Source organism: Puma concolor, chromosome B4, assembly GCF_028749965.1.
Source record: "Puma concolor isolate L17-30 chromosome B4, mPumCon1.1.hap2, whole genome shotgun sequence".
In the NCBI taxonomy this organism is placed as follows: Eukaryota; Metazoa; Chordata; class Mammalia; order Carnivora; family Felidae; genus Puma; species Puma concolor.
The window spans coordinates 59,314,940-59,334,633 of NC_141673.1; the positions used below are offsets into that span (position 1 = coordinate 59,314,940).

General features: G+C 40.8%; 1 long non-coding RNA gene across 1 annotated transcript; it reads right to left on the minus strand.

The window, feature by feature from the left end:
* Window positions 1–8,941: 8,941 nt before the first annotated feature.
* Window positions 8,942–19,107, minus strand: LOC147579089 (uncharacterized). Its single transcript, XR_015253534.1, has 3 exons — window positions 18,997–19,107; window positions 12,094–12,200; window positions 8,942–11,385 (listed from the first exon to the last, which is right to left on the minus strand). It is a non-coding gene; the product is annotated as an uncharacterized LOC147579089 (long non-coding RNA).
* Between the last annotated feature and the right edge of the window lie 587 nt (window positions 19,108–19,694).

The following is a 19,694-nucleotide window of genomic DNA, read 5'->3' on the forward strand; positions in this document are numbered from 1 at the left end:
ATCTATCTTGCTAATGGTCAACAAAAGAAAGCCAGAGTAGCCATACTTATATCAGACAATCTAGACTTTAAAATAAAAACTGTATCAAGAGATGCAGAAGGGCATTATATCATAATCAAGGGGTCTATAGACCAAGAAGACCTAACAATTGTAAACATTTATGTGCCAAATATGGCAGCACCCAAATATATAAATCAATTAATCACAAACATCAAGAAACTCATCGATAGTAATACCATAATAGTAGGAGACTTCAACACCCACTCACAGCAATGGACAGATGGAATCAAAATATCAACAAGGAAACAATGGCTTTGAATGACACATCGGACCAGATGGACTTAACAGATATATTCAGAACATTTCGTCCTAAAGCAGCAGAATATACATTCTTCTCCAGTGCACATGGGACATTGCCCAGAATAGACCATATACTGGGACACAAATCAGCCCCAAGTAAGTACAAAAAGATTGAGATCATACTGTGCATATTTTCAGACCACAATGCTATGAAACTCAAAATCAACCACAAGAAAAAATTTGCAAAGTAACAAATACTTGGAGACTGAAAAACATCCTACTAAAGAATGAATGGGCTAACCAAACAGTAAAGAAGAAATTAAAAAGTATAGGGAAGTCAATGAAAATGATAGCACCACAACCCAAAACCTCTGGGATGCAGCAAAGGTGGTCATAAGAGAAAAGTATATAGCAATCAGGCCTTCCTAAAGAAGGAAGAAAGATCTCAGATACACAACCTAACCTTACCCCTTAAGGAGCTGGAAAAAGAATAGCAAATAAAACCCCAAACCAGCAGAAGACAGGAAATAATAACGATTAGAGCAGAAATTAATGCTATCGAAACAAAAAAAAAAACACAGTAGAACAGATCAATGAAACCAGAAGCTCGTTCTTTGAAAGAATTAACAAAATTGATAAACCACTAGCCAGTTTGATCAAGAAGAGAAAGGAAAGGACCCAAATAAGTAAAATCAAGAATGAAAGAGGAGAAATCACAACCAACACAACAGAAATAAAAACAATAATAAGAGAATATTATGAACAATTATATGCCAATATTATATGCCAATAAAATGGACAATCTGGAACAAATGGACAAATTTCTAAAAACATATACACTACCAAAACTGGTGGGAATGCCAACTCATGTAGCCACTCTGGAAAACAGTATGGAGGTTTCTCAAAAAACTAAAAATAGAACTACCCTACGACCCAGCAATTGCACTACTAGGTATTTATCCAAGGGATACAGGTGTGCTGTTTTGAAGGGACACATGCACCCCCATGTTTATAGCAGCACTATCAACAATAGCCAAAGTATGGAAAGAGCCCAAATGTCCATCGATGGATGAATGGATAAAGAAAATGGATAACAATGGAGTATTACTCAGCAATCAAAAAGAATGAAATCTTGCCATTTGCAACTACGTGGATGGAACTGGAGGGTATTATGCTAAGTGAAATTAGTCAGTCAGAGAAAGACAAAAATCATATGACTTCATTCATATGAGGACTTTAAGAGACAAAACAGATGAACATAAGGGAAAGGAAACAAAAATAATATAAAAACAGGGAGGGGGACAAAACAAAAGAGACTCATAAAAATGGAGAACAAACTGAGGGTTGCTGGAGGGGTTGTGGGATGGAGGATGGGCTAAATGGGTAAGGTGCATTAAGGAATCTACTGAAATCATTGCTTCACTATACACTAACTAATTTGGATGTAAATTTTAAAAAAGAAAAAGTTAAAAAAAAAGATTAAAAAAGAATAAAAATAAACATTAAAACAAAAAAAGACTTCAAAGACTGTGGATTTAGTAGAATCCAAGCTGAGCACTCCTAAAGATAAAGGTTGACCCAACTAATATCTTAGTTAAAGGTGGAGCACAGAAATTGCACTAGGATTTTTCTATGATACAATGAAAGAGGAGAAATGGAAAAAGGAAGACACAGAGTATAGGGGAGAGACTTACTAGGCCAGATGGTAAGAGAAGGGCTGTGGCTTCACCTTCCTTTTTGTCCCCTCTTTTGCCACCTAAGAACTGTGAAGCAGGCCTGGAATTCTAGTCTAGGATGTACATTTGTAGTTGGCAGAGTCAGACAACCACTGTTACCCCATTTTTCTGAGGAGACACAGTGCCATGGCTGAGCTCAAGCCCATCTCTTTATGGAACTGATTCTACCTTCTAGTTTCGGGGGGGGGGGGGGGGCGGGGGGAGGGTGTCTTATTTCTCTTACTCTACTACCTACGAGGAATCAGTCTTTACCAAACTTGAGGAAACCAGAGACATCAATCAGGTAAGGGATCTGTAGCCCCAGCCCCAAAGATTGACTCCTTTTTCCATTTCTTTCCCATTTCTTTCCTGTTTGTCTCCCTTCTTTTTTTTTTTCAATATATGAAATTTATTGTCAAATTGGTTTCCATACAACACCCAGTGCTCATCCCAAAAGGTGCCCTCCTCAATACCCATCACCCACCCTCCCCTCCCTCCCACCCCCCATCAACCCTCAGTTTGTTCTCAGTTTTTAAGAGTCTCTTATGCTTTGGCTCTCTGCCACTCAAACCTCTTTTTTTTTTTTTTTTCCTTCCCCTCCCCCATGGGTTTCTGTTAAGTTTCTCAGGATCCACATAAGAGTGAAAGCATATGGTATCTGTCTTTCTCTGTATGGCTTATTTCACTTAGCATCACACTCTCCAGTTCCATCCACGTTGCTACAAAGGGCCATATTTCATTCTTTCTCATTGCCACGTAGTACTCCATTGTGTATATAAACCACAATTTCTTTATCCATTCATCAGTTGATGGACATTTAGGCTCTTTCCATAATTTGGCTACTGTTGAGAGTGCTGCTATAAACATTGGGGTACAAGTGCCCCTATGCATCAGTACTCCTGTATCCCTTGGGTAAATTCCTAGCAGTGCTATTGCTGGGTCATAGGGTAGGTCTATTTTTAATTTTCTGAGGAACCTCCACACTGCTTTCCAGAGCGGCTGCACCAATTTGCATTCCCACCAACAGTGCAAGAGGGTTCCCGTTTCTCCAGCATCTACAGTCTCCTGATTTGTTCATTTTGGCCACTCTGACTGGCATGAGGTGATATCTGAGTGTGGTTTTGATTTGTATTTCCCTGATGAGGAGTAACGTTGAGCATCTTTTCATGTGCCTGTTGGCCATCCGGATGTCTTCTTTAGAGAAGTGTCTATTCATGTTTTCTGCCCATTTCTTCACTGGGTTATTTGTTTTTTGGGTGTGGAGTTTGGTGAGCTCTTTATAGATTTTGGATACTAGCCCTTTGTCCGATATGTCATTTGCAAATATCTTTTCCCATTCCGTTGGTTGCCTTTTAGTTTTGTTGGTTGTTTCCTTTGCTGTGCAGAAGCTTTTTATCTTCATAAGGTCCCAGTAATTCACTTTTGCTTTTAATTCCCTTGCCTTTGGAGATGTGTCGAGTAAGAGATTGCTACGGCTGAGGTCAGAGAGGTCTTTTCCTGCTTTCTCCTCTAAGGTTTTGATGGTTTCCTGTCTCACATTCAGGTCCTTTATCCATTTTGAGTTTATTTTTGTGAGTGGTGTGAGAAAGTGGTGTAGTTTCAACCTTCTGCATGTTGCTGTCCAGTTCTCCCAGCACCATTTGTTAAAGAGACTGTCTTTTTTCCATTGGATGTTCTTTCCTGCTTTGTCAAAGATTAGTTGGCCATACGTTTGTGGATCTAGTTCTGGGGTTTCTATTCTATTCCATTGGTCTATGTGTCTGTTTTTGTGCCATCTCCCTTCTTTACTGTAGAACACCAACTAATAAGCATAGAAGAAATTATGGCATTAGAAAATCGCCATTTTGCAACTATCATAATTCATTCAAGCAAGAATTGTGAATGGATGGTAAAACTAAGAGGTGAAAATTTGATGAGAATTCAGGTATGTACATACTCTCAAATGTTTCCCACAAAATACTTATTAATTACAAAGAGAAAAATAGTAAATTTTACAGTTGAGAAAATGGACAGGCAGAATACCAAGTGATCAAAGTTAGTATCACCAATAATAGTATGAATTCACATTGTGTGCTTCCTGATTATGATGCATTAAGAAGAAGGCAGTATCACTTCTGTGGCATTTCTGCCCAAAATGTCTGCGGTGAACCCAATCACAAAGAAGTATTAGGCAAATATAAATTGAGGAATATTCTGCAAAATAAAAGGGTTATACTATCAACAATAGCCAAAGTATGGAAAGAGCCCAAATGTCCATCGATGGATGAATGGATAAAGAAGATGTGGTATATATATATATATATATATATATATATATATATATATATACACACATACAATGGAGTACTAGTCAGCAATCAAAAAGAATGAAATCTTGCCATTTGCAACTACGTGGATGGAACTGGAGGGTATTATGCTAAGTGAAATTAGTCAGTCAGAGAAAGACAAAAATCGTATGACTTCACTCATATGAGGACTTTAAGACACAGAACAGATGAGCACAAGGGAAGGGAAGCAAAAATAATATAAAAAACAGGGAGGGGGACAAAACATAAGAGATCTTAAATATGGAGAACAAACAGAGGGTTACTGGAGGGTTTGTGGGAGGGCGGATGGGCTTAATGGGTAAGGGGCACTAAAGAATCTACTCCTGAAATCATTGTTGCACTATATGCTAATTAATTTGGATGTAAATTTTGAAAATTAAATTAAATTTAAAAATAAATAAGTAAAATAAAATAAAAGGCTTATATTCTTCATAACTGAAAGACATAGAAGCTAAAAGACTCAGAAACTATTACAGATTGAAAGAAACCAAAGAGAAATGACCACAAAGTGCAATATGTGATCCTGGATTGGGTCCTGGAGATAAACGCAACACACATACACAGATACGACTTTGTTAGGACAACTGATAATATTTGAAAGGGAAGCTAGACAGTAGTATTGTCTTTATATCAATTTCCTGAATTAGATGGTTTAACTGTAGGCATGTGGAAGGATTCTTTATCCCTGGAAATGTACCCTAAAGTATTTAGGGGTAAAAGGGCATCATTACCCTCAACTTAGCCTCAGTCAGAGAGAGGAAGATAGAGAGAGAATGGTAAAGTAAATACAGTAAAATATTAAGAATTAGAGAATCTGGATGAAGGGGATACGAGTGTTATTTGTACTATTCTTGCATCTTTTCTGTGGGCTTGAAATTGTTTCAAATATTTTCTTTAAAAAGAGAAGTAATCTGGGGAGCCTGGGTGGCTCAGTCAGTTAAGCATCCAACTTCGGCTCAGGTCTTTATCTTGGGGTTCATGAGTTTGAGCCCTGCGTCGGGCTCTGTGCGGACAGCTCAGAGCCTGGAGCCTGCTTCAGAATCTGTGACTCCCTCTCTCTCTGCCCCTCCACTATTCATGCTCTGTCTCTCCCTCTCAAAATAATAAAAATAAATGTTAAAAAAATTTTTTTTAGGTATTTTTTAAAAAAATTTTTAATGTTTATTTTGAGAGAGAGGCACAGAGAGACAGAGTGCGAGCAGGGGAGGGGCAGAGAGAGAGAGAGAGAGAGAGAGAGGGAGACACAGAATCCAAAGCAGGCTCCAGGCTCCGAGCTGTCAGCACAGAGCCCCACTCGGGGCTTGAACTCAGGAAGGGCGAGATCATGACCTGAGCCAAAGTCAGACGCTCAACCGACTGAGCCACCCAGGTGCCCCTACAGCTTCTTTTTTTAAGGTTTATTTATTTATTTGAGAGAGAGTGTGTGAGTGGGGGAGCAGAGGAAGAGGAAGAGAATCTCAAGCAGCCTCCTCACTGTCAGCACAGAACCAGATGTGGGGCTCCAAGTCATGAACCGTGAGATCATGACCTGAGCCAAGATCAAGAGTGGAACGTTTAACCAACTGAGTCACCCAGGCACCCCTAAATAAATAAACTTAAAAAAAAAAGAAAAGAAAGAAAAGAAAAAAGAAAATGGCAATTTATTGCATGGAAAACTAGACAATTTGACTTCTGTAGACTTCAAGTTGGGACTCTTTGTGTTGAGCAATTTCTTCCTGCCTACAACATTACCATTCTTTACATAATCACAAATAATCAGCAGCCAAAAAAACCCATCATTGTTAAACCAGATAGACCACAAAATGGCATTCTGTGGTCAGTATAATCCAGAAGGAATTAGTTTGCATTCTTGTATTTAAATTAGTCCTCAAAGATTGTAAGATTAGGCAGCGTACATGTACCACCTCCAGTATTACATGATAGGAATTATTTTGATAGCTGTCACAAAAATAGCTGGAAAGTAGAACAGATGACACGTTAAATTGCAGGCACCTGCGATTTGGGCCTCTAACCGTGGCAAACCCAAATTCTAACTGGGTGAGTTTAGATTTTCCCTCTGTCTTAAGGCAGAGGAGACCCCGGCCATGTGGTTCAACCTGGCCTCCATGGGCCTGTACCTCCTTCTGCTCTGGTACTAGAAGCAGGTGTGACTTCATCACCAGCTGTGACTTGGGCTTTCAGGAACCTGCTGGCCATGCAGCTGGACCTCTGAGTCTGAATGTTAGACTGAGAAGGGGCCAAACAGCCAGATCTCAGGCAGTCTGGAGATAGGGACGCTGGGAATCACCGAGACAGAGAGCCTCACTGTGGTCACCCACTGGACAAAGGAGCACCCGTGGGAGTCTGTCCATTATACAGGCTGCTTAGTCCTCAATGTTTTCAGAATCACCAGATAACATGCCAGGTGAAAAGTGTCAGAGATCAGGATGGAGATATATTGAAGTTATGTTTTGTTTTGTTTTGTTTTGTTTTGTTTTGTTTTGTTTTGTTTTTTTACATGAGGACTCACAGATACATTAGTATTTATGAAATAAATATTTATAATTGGGACTTCCCTAAAAAGGGGGAGTTGTGTGGAATATATATGCCTCAGGATGGATGATAGAAGGAAGTTAACTGGCAGTGAGGAAATAGGTTTAACAGACAAGAATATGTACCTGGAGAAGGGTTCCTGGGTGGCTCAGTTGGTTAAATGTCTGACTCTTAACTTTGGCTAAGGTCACGATCTCACAGTTTGTGAGTTCGAGTCCCACATTGGGCTCTGAGCCAGCAGTGGAGAGCCTGTCTGGGCTTCTCTCTCTCTCTGCCCAGCCCCCCAGCTTGTGCTCACACTCTCTCCCTCTCTCTCTCTCAAAATAAATAAATACACTTAATTTTTTTAAAAAAAGAAGAAAATTGGGGCGCCTGGGTGGCGCAGTCGGTTAAGCGTCCGACTTCAGCCAGGTCACGATCTCGTGGTCCGTGAGTTCGAGCCCCGCGTCAGGCTCTGGGCTGATGGCTCAGAGCCTGGAGCCTGTTTCTGATTCTGTGTCTCCCTCTCTCTCTGCCCCTCCCCCGTTCATGCTCTGTCTCTCTCTGTCCCAAAAAAAATAAATAAACGTTGAAAAAAAAAATGTTTATAAAAAAAAAAGAAGAAAATCGTGAGGAAACTGCAGGAAATGGCAGAAGGGAAGTCAGGGAGACTTCGTGGTGTAAGATACTTGAGGTGCTATTGCCAGCTCTGAGACATGAATAATTACTGGAGACAGGCTTCCAAGACTTTATCCACATCATAAGAATCTACACAGATAGGTTCTAGGAGCAAAGACTGGCTCCTGAGTGATAGCCAGCAAGGAACTGAAGATCTCAATCCTATAACTACAGGAAAGTGAATTTGGCCCACAGATGAAAGGGCTTGGAAGCACATTCATACCCAGAACCTCCAGTGATCCTCTGATGATGGGCTCATAAATATTTACAAATATAATATCCTTATGTCAAACTAATAAATATTGAGCCACATTTTTATTCCCACAAGGAAGATGAGATAATGTCAGACCAAATGACCCCACCTCTGAACTGAGATGGTTGTGGGAAGCAATTCTTCTTTGCCTTTGAAAATAAATGGAGAAGCATGTAGCCTTGGTTTTTACTGACCATGAGGGGAGTCATCCTGAAAATGAAGTCAGCCACCGGGCCAAAGTACAGGGATTTGTAGAGAAATGGATAATTAGAGATGGAGCCCTGACCAACCTATGTGTGAGGCCTACCCTTGGATTTTTCAGACACAGAGGAGGACTCTATTTTCCAACTCCCCTGCAGATAGGTTGGGGCAATTGTTGGCTGGGACTGCAGTCATCTGATGGACCAACTGAGATGGATGACCAGGAAGGTCCACAGTACGGGCAGCTGATGCTAGCTGTCTGCTAGAAACCCAGATGTGGCTGTCAACTGGAGTACCCACATGTGGCCTTTCTATGTAGCTCAAGATTCTCTTAACGTGGTGCCTGGGTTCCAGGAGGAAGCATCTTGTGGTGTACATTCTAAGAGGCAGGAAATGGAAGCAGCTAGCAAGTTAAGGACTCTATCTGGGGCAGCACAGCATCATTTCCACCATATTTTATTGATTAAAGTAGCCACACAAGCCTGCCTTGATTCAACTGAAAAATAATCTCTGCCTCTTGATGGGGGAGTGGCAAAGTCACCTCGCCAAAGAGAATATGGTATTGGTGACACCATCATGACCATCTTTGGAAATATAATACGGCATATCTTCCCACCAAATTCTTCACTGGACTATGACATGAAGTAGACATAAAATTATATTATCTTAATATCATAAAATTATATTATCTTAATTCACCGAATTAATTCACTTAATTATCTTAATTCACTTATTAATCTTATTCTAACTACCGTACACAATATTTAAAAGAAAGTTTTTGAGGGGTGCCTGGATGGCTCAGTCGGTGAAGCATCTGACTTCAGTTCAGGTCATGATCTCACTGTGTGAGTTCGAGCCCTGTATCGGGCTCTCTGCTGTCAGTACAGAGCATGCTTCTGATCCTCTGTCTCCCTCCCTCTCTGACCCTCCCCACTCATTCTCTCTCTCCCTCCCTATCTCTCTCTCTCTCAAAATTAAATACACATTAAAAAGAAAAGAAAATCATAAAAAAGGGAAAATACATTTACAGTACTGTACTGTATTTGTTAAATCAAAAATATTTGTATATAAGTAGATCGTGAAGTTCAAACTCATGTTTTTCAGGGGTCAAATGTACAGTTAAGATAGCTGTGAAATGTGTCTAGCACCCGTTGTCTAAATCTCTGCATCTGAGTTGTGTATTGAGGCTGCTTCTGTGTCAAAGTGACTCAGAGGCAAAATAGTATATTTATTCTTACTGATACAATTTTAAACAGCAAAGGTTTTGATAGTCAATGCTTTTCTAGAGAACAAGGTTTCTCAGTAAGTGAAAATGCAGTAGTCACTCAAACAAGGGGGTTATTAAGACAGTTGACAGTTGCAGTGCATCCTTTGGATAAACCTTTGGCCAGAAATTTGGCAGAAATTTACTTTCTCGGTTGAAGTTAATATTTGCTTTCTCCAGGACCAGAGCAGGACACATGGGATGCAGAGAAGCAGGGGTAAGTGGTGCTGGGACTTGATTAATCTTTTGCTTTCTTTGCAATTCACTTTGTAGCGCTCTTGCGTTTTCTTTCTCTACATATCCCTCCCGCTCCCAATCTTGAAAAGAAAACGGGGAATTAATATTCTCCCCCAAACACTGCAGTCCTTTCATCTCTGATAGCCCTGAGCCCCAAGCATGACACAAGAAGTGAACATTTTAGCTCGGGGGCTCTATCTGTTTGAGGAAAGTAAAATATCTTCCTTTGAGACTTGGCAGGCAAAGCCTTTTCAAAGCTGTTGACAGGCTGCCCTACAAAAGCCACCTTCTCCTCTGACACCTGCAGGATGGTTCTAGCCTATGACCCTGCTCAAGACCCTTTCATATTCACTCTTTATCAGTTAACACTTTCTGTACTTGTTTAATATGCCCATTGTTTCAGGTAAGTTGTAATCTTTCTGAGAGAAGGAATGTTGCCATAAATGTGTGTGTATTTAATATGCATAAAAAATCTTTTGGTCTTTCTCAGGAGCTCCCAGTGGTGTCCAGTACAGAAGAATCAGCAAATACCTCCTGCCCAGGTTGGTGCTGGCACAGCACCAAAACAAGACCCCTTGTCCTTTCCCATTTGAGCGAAAAAGTCGGTAATAGGTAGGAGGGTAGGGAGAGTGTTGAACAAAAACCATGTATTGTACAAGATGCTACCTTCTTGGCTTATGAATTCTTAACTCTTAAAAAATGAAAATAGGGAGGGGTAGTTCATTTTAAAATCAAAGCAAGTCTGGGGGTGGCAGTCACCTGAGGGCATCCTCAGCCTGAGAACGAGTGACCATCCTGAAGGGGTACAGGATGAGACATGCCAAAATGCGCCACTTTGGTATAAAGATCATTTCGAGTTAAAAGTAATAAAAACCCAGCAGATACCAGAAAGGCTTTCTGCCTCCCCCATAACTGCCTAAATTTATGCTGGAAAGGAGAGCCTGCAACAGAAAGAGAAGTACTAACCGAGACCCCTTTTTACCAAGGGAACTCCACTGCACGATAGAACAATCTTGTTTTTCCAAGCATCTCTTCTCACCTTCTGGGCTAATGACTTTCCTCCCCTTTGTGGCCTCAGGCCCTTAGCTTTGTTCTTAGCTCATGTAGGCTTCATGTTGCTCATTATCTTCAGAATTTCATGTCTGTGTGCATTCCCCGTACATACACGCATTAAATTTGATTTTCTCCTGTTAATCTGTCTCATGTCAATTTGATTCTAAGTCCAGTTAGAAGGACCATAGGACAGAGGAAGGTCTTCCTCCCCAACAATCCCCTACCTTGTCAGTCGTAAGGAGGACAGATGTTATGGGCTAATTGAATGTACATGAGGATAAGGATCGTGACTGATCCCCACTTGTCTCCTTCATTTCCTCTTCCTCCTTCTTTGCCTTCTCTCCCTCCTCTTCTACTTGTTCCTTCCTGCTTCACCTACTTCTTCCTCTTTTTCCTCTCTCTTCTTTCTCCTACATCCTTGTGTAAATCCCAAAGTGTTTCCCAAACTCACTGCCCAACTGCTGTGTCACTAACATCCTCACCCTGTTTCCTGGGAGAGTGACCAGTGATGTGCTCTAACAGGGACCTCAGAAAGCACACTGTGTGCTGCATCCAGTTGCTGGAGTGTCAAGACATTGGTTAATAAAAAGTAGTTATGGTATCACACTTTCACAAAAGACTTGATCTTTGACCTCTTGGCAATTTTCTTCTTGCCCATGGCAACTGTCATGTTGCACGGAGAGTGGTCAATTCCAGCCACCAGAGCATGGTTTAAGGATGGTCTGAGGTGCCATCATCAACGTTCTTCATGATGACTACTTTGCATCTGGAGTAACTTATGGCCAGGACCAGGACCACCTTCCCAGGTTTCATGAACTTGCCCATCTCAACAGCAGCCACTTGAGCCTACAGCAGAAAGGAAGCAATGACACTGCTGCTTGGACAATCATTTTAATCACTCCCTCATTTATTCTCAACTCACTTGCCTGTCTTCAGGAAAAGCATCCTCACTCAGCCAAACTACAACTCTGGTTGAATCCACCCTGTGCCTGCTCCACACGTGGAACATGGCTGAAGAACAGCTAAGCTGATGCATATTTAAATTGACAAACTTCCTAAAAACAACAACAACTTTCAAAAAAGTGGTGCCTGGGTGGCTCAGTCGATTGAGCATCCCACTTCGGTTCAAGTCATGGTCTCGAGGTTTGTAAGTTCGAACCCCACATCAGGCTTGCTGCTGTCAGCCTGTCAGCACAGAGCACACTCAGATCCTCTGTACCCCTCTCTCTGCCCCTCCCCCACTTATTTTTGCTCTCCCCAAAATAAATAAATATTTTTAAAAAAACACTTTAAATTGACAAACTTCTTTTGGGCCCTGAATGCTGCCCAACTAGCATATTATCCTTTCCCTAGCCCATTCTGTCCCACACTCTCAGGCAAATACTTTACCCTTTCTTCTCTTTCCTCAAACTTCCAGTGTGTCCCCCAGCTCACTTTGAGGAAGCAGTCTTGCTTCCTACTTTACAGAGAAAATTGAAGCATTTTGAGAGAACTTCCACCACTCCCAGTACCTCAGACTCTCAGTGTCTTTGAGAACACAGGCTGCCTTCTCACCAAAATCAGAGATGAACTCTCCACGTGCATGTCAGCCAGTCCTTCCACCTGTGCACCAGGTCCTCCTGCATATGACACTCACTTCCTTCTCACCAACTCGAGCCAGCCTGTCGGCACACAAACACAGTTATTTCTCTCACCTTAAAAACAAAACAAAACAAAACAAAAAACAAGCAAGTAAGAAAACTCGTGCCTCTCCCCCACAGGTACCACCCACTTCCTTGTTCTCCTATAATAATCACTCCTCCAAAGAGTACATGCTGTCTCTGGTTTCTCCTTTTCCCATTCTTTCTAAAAACCCATTCCAACCAGGCTTTGCCTCACAATGCCCCTGTAAGTGCTCGTGTCAAAGCCACCAATAACCATGGATAAATCGAATAGCTCTTTATCAGTCTTCATCTTACTTGACCTATCAGCATTTGAAATAGCTGATCATGCCCTGCTTAATATGCTTTGTTTCCTGGGATCCAGGATGCCACACTTCACCTGGTTTTCCTCCTTCTTCCCTGGTCTTTACACTGGTGACTCCTGCCCTTCTGCCCAACTCCCAGTGTTGCCATGCTCCAGAACTCAGTCCTTGGACTTCTCTATCTTCACTCACTCCCTTGGTGAATTGATGCACTGACCATATCTTGACAAATCCCAAATTCATATTGTATCTGTGCCCACACGTCTCTCCCCAACTCTAATCTCAACTATTTCAACTGTCTCCTCAATCTCTCAGATTTTACATTTCCAAAACCCAACTCTTGATATTCCACCTCAGACCTGAATAAAAGCAAAATTTTTTTTAAAAAGGACTTGGGGGAAAAAAGGAACCTGGTGAACAATGACATGCTTATAGACAAATTTCCAATAATATATCTATATAAATTATAAATAAATACACACACATGGGGGTGCTCAAATGTCAACCTGATTAGTGTCTATAACCAAAAGAATTTGGAGGCCACTATCTTAAGTCATTAATCTTCACTCAAAGTTTTCACGAAGAAAGAAGCATTATTCCAAGTACTTTCTTTACACCTCACAGCAAGTCAGTGTGTTGTGTGACATTCTTCCCATTCATTCTTGTTCCACCGAACAAGAACTTGAGACATGAGAAACTTTTCTGATAGTGGGGTCATGGAGGTAGCTGTTATGTCCATCACAAACACATGCCTCTCTCTACAAAGAAGAGCAAATTGTGCGACCAATTATCCACAGATGGTATGAACTCCTTCCTGAACATTTCTCTCTCAGATTTTCAGGGAAGCTTTTAATTCATTTACTCAATAATAAACCAAACTTATAACTGACACTATAATAAAAGGCAAATACCTTACACCGCTCCTGCAACAAATGAGCCAAATGGCATTTTGATCAAAAGCATAAATGGAAGTTGATGATCTAAGGCCTTCATGTGGGGAAATGATTTTTCCAGACATTATCCAGTAGTCTAGACAAAATTCAATTTCCCTGAAAAGTAGTCAGTTTATAAGGTGTAGTTAAAACAGTGATGATTAATATTATTGTTTCTAATTGCCAAGTACATTTGTCCATGTTCCAAATACAGATCTCTATGTTCTCCCAGTTCATTCTTACCCTCCCAACCTCCCCTATCTCATTCAAACAAACAAACAAATTTAAAAGGGTTATGACTTTGCTTTTATTATCTAGGTTAGGCAATTGTTCCCCAATTTTCCATTGTTAAGAAACTAAATTCAACCAAGTAAATTTGAAGATTTAATTGGTTTTATTAAGTGATTCATGTATTGGGCAGCATCCCATCTAGCAAATACAGGGGGCTCCAAGGAACTGTACAAAAATGGAAGATTTTTAAAGACAGAGAAGGGGTGTAAAAAAAAGGAATGTATTATTACCAAGGAATGCATTGCTTTAGGCATGTCACCATCCTAAGGGGAATCAAAGGGGTCTACTAGGAAATGACCTACTAGTGTTGACAGTTTGGGTGGTTAAAGCCTACATTCCTGGGGTGAGTATTGAAACTACGGTTACTTAGGTATTAAGTATTGGTTTAGTGACATGGGGCATTAACATAAGTGACACCATAGGCCATCTGGTTGGCTCAGTTGGTAGAACATGCGATCTTGATCTCAGAGTTGTAAGTCTGAGCCCCACGTTGGGTGTAGATATTACTTAAAAAATAAAATATTTTGGGGCACCTAGGTGGCTCAGTCAGTTAAGTGTCCAACTCTTGATTTTGGATCAGGTCATGATCTCCTCGTTCATGAGATTGAGCCCCATGTCAGGCTCTGCACTGACAGCCTGGAGCCTGCTTGGGATTCTCTCTCTCTCTCTCTCTCTCTCTCTGCCCCTCCCCTGCTTGCTCTCTCTCTCTCTCTCTCTCAAAATAAATGAATAAACTTTAAAATAAAATCTTAATTTTTCTTAAAAAACAATAACTGTTACAATTTTGGGCCTGTGGTTTTCTTTTTACACCATCAAATTTTAATTTTGCCAAAGAAACATAATTACAGTCCTTTTAAAATCCCATCCAAAGTAGTCATTTTTCCATCATGAATTTATTAACCACCCAGTCATCTTAGGGGTTAACCAGCACAAAATTCTTTGACTCATTCGTATTTGCATTTAATGAAAGGTCATGCTGTTCAGTTTCTGAATATTGATATGAGCTGGGACCAGGCTTCACTGAAGATCATGGATGGTGGAACTGGTTGGCCCTGAAAGACCTCTGAGCTCCAATGGGAAGGCATATAAAAGCAGGTGCAAGACTAACCCAGAAGAGCAGCCTGTGCTTCAGAGCAGATGAGTCAATAGATTGGACATCGATGGTTCTGTGCTAAAGTACAATTGCTTCCCCAAGGGAGATTTTCTTCCTCTGACCCTTTCAGATTAGGTCCTAAAGCTTCAAAGAGAATGTAAGATTTAACAGAACAAAATAGGTCAATCACCACCTGGACTCAAAACCACATAGATTCAAGACAGAAAGGACTTGCCCTTGAAAAACCCAAGCAGAGGGGCGCCTGGGTGGCGCAGTCGGTTAAGCGTCCGACTTCAGCCAGGTCACGATCTCGCGGTCCGTGAGTTCGAGCCCCGCGTCGGGCTCTGGGCGGATGGCTCAGAGCCTGGAGCCTGTTTCCGATTCTGTGTCTCCCTCTCTCTCTGCCCCTCCCCTGTTCATGCTCTGTCTCTCTCTGTCCCCCAAAAAATAAATAAACGTTGAAAAAAAAATTAAAAAAAAAAGAAAAACCCAAGCAGAAACAACTGAACATCCAAGATGAGTTTGGCTCATCAAGAGGGGAGAGGTAGAGAGAAAGAGCCCGAGCTGACATGAGGCTCCTGAAGACAACACCACCTTGGCCAAGGCAAGGGTAGAAAAATTAGTGGATAAATTTAATATCCAATCTGTGTTTATGTTATGCTTAATCATGTTGAAGCTTTGGAATATTTCTTCCTTTAATCTATTCCTTTTTTTGTTACTTAAATACATTAATCTGGCATTTTGTGAAAACATTAATTCTGAATGTTAACCTGTCCACCCAAGATAAATATTTTATATTAAAGGAGTCTCTTTAATTCAAATGATGACTGTGATATCTCTGCCCAGAGCAATGTGACCCATGACTAATGCTGTCAAAACCATCTATTTCAATTCATTTGTCAATACATCATGTTTGCAAAAAGATGTCAGTGTTATGTGTTATAAAAGTTGAGCTAGATGTTTTCCTGGCTGGATTTATTGAGTTTTGTCAGATAGTTAATATTTCAGGCCAACCTCAAATTATTTTCTCTTTCAAGAAAAAGAAGCAAAGAAATTGGTTTTCATGTACACACACTAAGCAATTTACAAAAGTGCAGAATTCATATCTATAAAATGAGAATCATGATGTTGGTAAAAAGAAACACCTTTTAATCAAAAAGCGTATATTAGGAGCACCTGGGTGGTTCAGTCTGTTGAGCATCTGACTCTTGATTTCGGCTCAGGTCATGATCTCACGGTTCGTGAAATGGAGCCCTGCATTGGGCAGTGTGGAGCCTGCTTGGAATTCTCTCTCTCCCTCCCTCTCTGCCCCTCCCCCACTCCCTCTCTCTCTCTCTCTCTCTCTCTCTCTTTCTCTCTCTCTCTCAAAATAAGTAAATAAACTTAAGTGTGTGGTAAACACCTGATTGCTCAAGATAATTGCACTTGATCCATTTTAGATCACTGTAATCTTTCTTTACTACTTTATATAACCAGTCACCAAGTCCCACTCATTCTTTCTTTGCAGTGCATGTAGGATTCATCCTTTCTCTCCATTTCAAAATAAGACAATGGATTTTTAAATATTTTCTATAAACTGGAAAATACTATACAAATGCAAAATATTACTACTATTTCCACTATGGTCTCCTTCCCCAAGCCATTAACATTGTCGTCTCCTCTTTAGATCCCTGTACCCTTCTGATTCCCCTTTCTCCAGTCTTACCCCTTCTTATTCCCACTAATTTCACATTAAAGACCATAACTATCTTGATCACAATGTTTCCTCTCTGGGACATAGAAGCTATAGCAAATATGACAAGCAAACACCTAACAGTGTGTCATACAAATGTCCACATATATTGGTAAACAAAAACCATCAAGACCTCATTAGATAAAAGAGCACAGAATTGGGGTGCCTGGGTGGCTCAGTCGGTTAAGCATCCGGCTTCAGCTCAGGTCACGATCTCACGGTTTGTGAGTTCAAGCCCCCCTTTGGGCTCTGTGCTGACAGCTCAGAGCCTGGAGCCTACTTCAGATTCTATGTCTCCCTCTCTCTCTGCCCCTCCCCTGCTCACACTCTGTGTCTGTCTCTCAATAATAAATAAATGTTTAAAAAAATTTTTAAAAAAAGCACAGAATTATGTACTGTGGGACAGAAAAGAAATGGATCTACAGAGACCTCAGTCACCTTTGCTATAATTTAGAGTTTTTCTATCTTCAAACTACCTCTTGTGGAGCCATGAAAATATTTATGCTCCCTGACCTTCTCCCAAAAATATAATATAGTACAAAACACAGATCTAAAGTCCCGGTGATACAGCAGTATTTACAAACACAAATATTTTTAAACAGAAATATCCAATTACTAGAAGTTACATGAATTATGAATTATAATACAAGTCATTAAAATGTATAAAGATTATAGGGCCACCTGGTTGGCTCAGTCAGTTAAGCATCTGATTTCAGCTCAGGTCATGATCTCGCAGTTTGTGGGTTCAAGCCCCATGTCAGGCTCTGTGCTGACAGCTCAGAGCCTAGAACCTGCTTCAGTTTCTGTGTCTCCCTCTCCTTCTGCTGTTCCCTGACTCATGCTCTGCTCTCTGTCTCTCTCTCAAAAATAAATAAACATTAAAAAAAGTAAATGTATAAAGATTATGTAGAGAGACAGTATATTAAGTGAAAAAAGGACATTGTTTTGACACTATAATTAAAATGTTAAAATCATGTCTGCATAGTGAAATGTGGGGGAAAAAATCAGTTTGATTTGATAGGGTGACTGAACTCTGGTGAGTTGGATTATTATCTTTCTTTCATTTTCATTTCCATGAATGCTTTTCATGCAGTTTTTAAAATTGTTTTTTAAAGAATCTAGCTATTGATGATTTAAAAACAAAGTTGTTTGATCTTGGATCCTATTATCCCCTCTGTAATATAGGGATAATAATAATACACTCTTAGAGGGATTTTGGGACTTAATATTAGATGATGTTTTTGCCAGCATTTTGGAAACTGCCCCACATTAAGCAAATGTTAAGTCACATAAAAAGCTAGTGAAAGGAGTGCCTGCGTGGCACAGTCAGTTAAGCATCCAACCCTTGACTTCAGCTCAGGTCATGATCTCATGGTTTGTGAGTTCGAGCCCCACATCGGGCTCTGTGCTGACAGAGTGGAGCCTGCTTGGGATTCTGTCTCCCTCTCATTCTGCCCCTCCCCACTCACTCTCTTTCTCTCTTTCAAAATAAATAAAAATAAGCTTTAAAAAAAATGCTAGTGAGATAGATCAAATCACAAGGATGTACGCTTTAAATATCTTACTTTTTTTTTTAAATATGAAATTTATTGTCAAATTGCTTTCCATACAACAGCCAGTGCTCATCCCAAAAGGTGCCCTCCTCAATACCCATCACCCACCTTCCCCTCCCTCCCACCCCCCATCAACCCTCAGTTTGTTCTCAGTTTTTGAGAGTCTCTTATGCTTTGGCTCTCTCCCTCTCTAACCTCTTTTTTTTTTCTTCCCCTCCCCCATGGACTTCTGTTAAGTTTCTCAGGATCCACATAAGAGTGAAATTATATCAATTATAACTCATAAGGGGTGCCTGGGTGGCTCAGTCAGTTGGGCGTCTGACTTCGGCTTAGGTCACAATCTCAGAGTTCACGAGTTCAAGCTCCGCATAGGGCTCTGTGCTGACAGCTGACAGCCTGGAGCCTGCTTCAGATTCTGTGTCTCCCTCTCTCTCTGCTCTTCCCCCACTCACACTCTGTTTCTCTTTCTCAGAAATAAACATTAAAAAAAATTATAACTCAATAAAGCTGAAAAACAGTTAATGGATTATAAATGTGAGAGAATGAAACTAACATTCACTGAACTTCTGCCACTGTACTGAGATTTCTCCATCCATGTACATGTGCACACGTGTGTGCGTGCACACACACACACGCATACACATGCAATCTCACTTAATCTTCAAGCAGTTCCTGCCCCCTATAGGCCCCACCTTTTCCATCAACCTGATCTCCCACTAGGGTTCCTCAGCATGAACACTCTTTAAGGAGGGTCCTGCCCACACACACCCCTGCAGGAGGCTGTTCATACACTTTGATTCACATTGTCTAATGTAAGACATACTTATTGAAGAGCTACCAAGACAAAGGATATAAATGTATAGAAGGTCGAATCCTTTGATATAAAGAGTTACCTATCTCTAAGTTCCTGGCTGGCTCAGTCCATAGAGCACATGACTCTTGATCCCAAGGTCATAAGTTGAAACTTTGCCCTGGGCAGTAGAGCCTCCTTAAAAAAATAGAAATAAAGAGTTATCCATCTCATTTGAGAAAACAAGTAGACTCCAAGAAACTAGCTACTTAAGAGAGAAAATCTGCCTGTAACTTGGAACATATAATTTATTGTCCAAATCAAGTCATTTTTGAAAGCGTGAAGAGGGGTATTAATAATTATGCTGAGGGGCGTCTGGGTGGCTCGGTCGGTTAAGCATCCGACTTCGGCTCAGGTCATGATCTCACGTCCGTGAGTTCGAGCCCCGCGTCGGGCTCTGTGCTGACAGCTCAGAGCCTGGAGCCTGTTTCAGATTCTGTGTCTCCCTCTCTCTCTGGCCCTCCCCTGTTCATGCTCTGTCTCTCTCTGTCTCAAAAATAAATAAACGTTAAAAAAAATTTTTTTAATTAAAAAAAATAATAATAATTATGCTGAGACAATACGAGTAAAAGCTGGGCAAACAGGACATATATACCCCATAAAGAGATTAGATCTGGGTAATCCTTTGTTTGCTGAGCACCAAGAGAGACATGGGTTTGCACACCTGGAACAGGAAGTGGGACCAAGTTAAATCAATCTGCATGACAGAGAATTTGATGTTCCTGGGGGACATGCCCAGAG